Here is a 4,737-nt window from a genome sequence, read left to right as displayed (position 1 = left end):
AAAAAAAAAAAAACTTGAACTCGCATGATCCCAGCAGCTTTATTCATCAGAGCCAAAAAGTTGAAACAACCTAAATGCCCATCAGCGGCTGAATGGATAAACAAAATGTGGTCCGTCCGTGCAGTGGAATATTATTGAGCCTTAAAGAAGAGTGAAGCGCCAACACGTGTTATAGATGGATGAACCTGGAAAACAGGATGCCAAGTGAAAGAAGCCAGACGCAAAGGCTACATAGTCTATTACATGAAATGTCCAGAACAGGTACATCTACAGAGACAGACAGTCAATTCATGGCTGGGGGAATGGGAAGTGACTGCTTAATGGGTAAAGGGGTTACTTATGGGAATTAGAAAAATGCCCAGGCCAGGTGCAGTGGCTCATGCTCATAATCCTAACAATTTGGGAGGCTGAGGCAGGTGGATCGCTTGAGCTCAGGAGTTTAAGACCAGCCTAAGCAACATGGTGAATCCCCATCTCTACAAAAAATACAAAATTAGCTGGGTTTGGTGGCTTTCACCTGTAGTCTCAGCTACTTGGGGGGCTGAGGTGGGGGGATCACTTCAGCTCCAGAGACAGAGTTTGCAGTGAGCAGAAATCGTACCATTGCCCGCCAGCCTGGACAGAGTGAGATCCTATCTCAAAAAATCATACCCTAAAACTGATTATAGTAACAGATGTAAAACTCCAAATATACTTAAAGCCACTGAATTGTACTGTATTTTTTTTTTATTTAAAAAATTAGGCCGGGCGCGGTGGCTCAAGCCTGTAATCCCAGCACTTTGGGAGGCCGAGACGGGCGGATCACGAGGTCAGGAGATCGAGACCATCCTGGCTAACACGGTGAAACCCCGTCTCTACTAAAAATACAAAAACTAGCCGGGCGAGGTGGCGGGCGTCTGTAGTCCCAGCTACTCGGGAGGCTGAGGCAGGAGAATGGTGTAAACCCGGGAGGCGGAGCTTGCAGTGAGCTGAGATCCGGCCACTGCACTCCAGCCCGGGCGACAGAGCGAGACTCCGTCTCAAAAAAAAAAAAAAAAAAAAAAAAAAAATTATATCTTTTTTTCCTTTTTTGAGACAGAGTCTCGCTTTGTCACCCAAGCTGGAGTGCAGTGGCGCGATCTCGGCTCACTGCAACCTCTGCCTCCTGGGTTCAAGTGAACACATCTGGCTAATTTTTATATTTTTAGTAGGGACAGGGTTTCACCGTGTTGGCCAGGCTGGTCTTGAACTCCTGACCTCAAGTGGCCCACCCGCTTCGGTCTCCCAAAAGTGCTGGAATTACAGATGTGAACCACTGCACCCAGCCTTAATTGTATACTTTAAATGGGTGAATTGTGTAGTGTAAGAAAAAAAAAAAAACCTACGTAAAAAATGAGCAAAGGACCCGAAGAGACATTTTCCTAAAGAAGACATACAGGCAGCCAACAAACATATGAAAAAATGCTCAACATCACTAATCATCAGAGAAATGTAAATTTAAACCACAATGAGGTGCCATCTCACCCCAGTCAGAATGTCTGTTACTAAAAAGTCTAAAAACAACAGATGCTGGCGAGGTTTCGGAGTAAAGGGACCACTTACCCACTGTTGATGGGAATGTAAATTAGTACAGCCTGTATGGAAAACAGCATGGAGATTTCTCAAAGAACTAAAAATAGAACTACCATTCGGTCCAGGATTCCACTGAGTATCCTCCCAAAAGAAAAGACATCATTATATCCAAAAGACACCTGCACTTGTATGTTTATTGCAGCACTGTTTACAATAGCACAGATATGGAATCAACCTAAGTGTCCATCGATGAATGGAGGATAAAGAAAATGTGGTCTATAGCTACAAAGATTTCATGATGAAATTGCCAAAAGCAATGCAGCAAAAGCAAACATTGACAAATGGGATCTAATTAAACCAAAGAGCTTCTGCACAGCCAAAGAAACTATCCTCAGAGTGAACAGACAGCCTACAGAGTGGGAGAACATTTTTGCAATCTATCAATCTGACAAAAGTCTAACATCCAGAAGCTACAAGGAACTTAAACAAATTTACAGGAAAAAAAACCTTAAAAAGTGGACAAAGGACATGAACAGACACTTCTCAAAAGAAGACATTCATGTAACCAACGAACATATGAAAAAAAAAGCTCAACATCACTGATCATTGAGAAATGCAAATCAAAACAACAATGAGATACCATCTCACACCAGTCAGAATGGCCATTATTAGAAAGTCAAGAAACAGCCAAGCGCAGCGGCTCACTCTTTTAATCCTAGCACTTTGGGAGGCTGAGGCAGGTGGATCACGAGGTCAGGAGTTCGAGACCAGCCTGGCCAACACAGTGAAACCCCGTCTTTTCAATAAATACAAAAATTAGTTGGGTGTGGTGGCAGGCACATGTAATCCCAGCTACTCTGGAGGCTGAGGCAGGAGAATCACTTGAACCCAGGAGGTAGAGGTTGCAGTGAGCTGAGATCATGCCACTGCACTCCAGCCCGGGCAACAGAGTTAGACTCTGTCTCAAAGAAAGTCAAGAGGCCGGGCGCGGTGGCTCACGCCTGTAATATCAGCACTTTGGGAGGCCGAGGCGGGCGGATCACAAGGTCAGGAGATCGAGACCATCCTGGCTAACAAGGTGAAACCCGTCTCTACTAAAAATACAAAAAATTAGCCAGGCATGGTGGCAAGCACCTGTAGTCCCAGCTACTCAGAAGGCTGAGGCAGGAGAATGGTGTGAACTCAGGAGACGGAGCTTGCAGTGAGCCGAGATTGTGCCACTGCTCTCCATCTAGCCTGGACGACAGAGTGAGACTCTGTTTCAAAAAAAAAAAAAAAAGTCAAGAAACAACAGATGCAGGCAAGGCTGTGGAGAAATAGGAATACTTTTACACTGTTAGTGGGAATGTAAATTAGTTGAACCATTATGAAGACGGTATGACGATTCCTCAAAGATCTAGAACCAGAAATACCATTTGACCTAGCAATCCCTTACTGGGTATATACCCAAAAGAATGTAAGTCGTTATATTACAAAGATACATGCATGTGTATGTTCACTGCAGGACTATTCATAATAGCAAAGACATGGACTCAATCCAAATGCCCATCATGGATAGACTGGATAAAGAAAATGTACATATACACCGTGGAATACTACACAGCCATAAAAAGGAACAGGATCATGTCCTTTGCAGGGACATGGATGGTGCTGGAAGCCATTATCCTTAGCAAACTAACATAGGAACAGAAAACCAACCACCACATGTTCTCACTTATAAGTGGGAGCTGCACAATGAGAACACATGGACACGGGGAGGGGAAGGGCACACACTGGGCCTGTTGTGGCGGGGTTGCGGGGGTGGGTAGGGAAAGGGAGACCATTAGGAAAAATAGCAAATGCATGTTCGGCTTACTACCTAGGTGATGAGTTGATAGGTGCAGCAAACCACCGTGGCACATGTTTACCTATATAAGAAACCCGTACATCCTGCACATGTACCCTGGAACTTACAGTAAAAAAAAAAAGAAAGAAAATGTGGTACATATCTACCATGGAATAGTACACAGCCATAAAAAAGGACGGAATCATGTCTTTTGCACCAACATGGATGGAACTGGAGGCCATTATCCTAAGTGAAACAGAAAGTCAAATACCACATATTCTCACTTATAAGTGGAAGCTAAACAGCAGATATACATGGACACAAAGATTGGAATAATGGACAGTGGAGACTACAAAAGGTGGGAGGGAGGGAAAGGGGTGAGGGTTGAAAAATTAACTATTGGAGGCCGGGCACGGTAGCGCACGCCTATAATCCCAGCACTTTGGGAGGCTGAGACAGGTGGATCACGAGGTCAGGCGTTCGAGGCCAGCCTGGCCAACGTAATGAAACCCCATCTCTATTAAAAATATAAAAAAATTAGCCGGACGTGGTAGCGTGTTCCTGTAATCCCAGCTACTCGGGAGGCTGAGGCAGGAGAATCGCTTGAAGTTGGAAGGTGGAGGTTGCAGTGAGCTGAGATCACACCACTGCACTCCAGCCCAGGCAACAGTGTAAGACTCCGTCTCAAAAAAAAGAAAAATTAACTGTTGGAGGTCAGGTGCGTTGGTGCATGCCTATAATCCCAGCACTGTGGGAGGATCAGGCAGGCTGCTCGCTTTGAGTTCAGGAGTTTGAGACCAGACTGGGCAACATGGCAAAACCCTGTCTCTACAAAATTAAAAATTAGCCGGGCATTGGTGGGGCACGCCTGCAGTCCCAGCCACTCAGGTTGCAGTGAGCCAAGAGCGTGCCACTGTACTTCAGCCTGGGAGACAGAGTGAGACCCTGTAAAAAGAAAAAGAAAAATTAACTGTTGGGTACAATGTTTGCTCTTCAGGTGATGGATACGCTAAAAGCCCAGACTTCACCTCAACGCAATATATGTATGTAAGAAACCGGCACTTGCACCTGCTAAAAATATAATACTTTTTAAATTTTTATTTTAATAAAAAATAGAAACTTAAGGCCAAGGGGGTACGGATCACCTGAGGTCAGGAGTTTAAGACCAGTCTGGCCAACATGGTGAAACCCTGTCTCTACTAAAAATACAAAAATTAGCTGGACATGGTGGCGGGCGCCTGTAATCCCAGCTACTTGAGAGGCTGAGGCACAAGAATCCGTTGAGGCCGGGCGCGGTGGCTCAAGCCTGTAATCCCAGCACTTTGGGAGGCCGAGACGGGCGGATCACGAGGTCAGGAGAT

Source organism: Colobus angolensis, unplaced genomic scaffold, assembly GCF_000951035.1.
Source record: "Colobus angolensis palliatus isolate OR3802 unplaced genomic scaffold, Cang.pa_1.0 Scaffold60, whole genome shotgun sequence".
NCBI classification, from domain to species: Eukaryota; Metazoa; Chordata; class Mammalia; order Primates; family Cercopithecidae; genus Colobus; species Colobus angolensis.
This window is presented reverse-complemented; position numbering follows the sequence as displayed.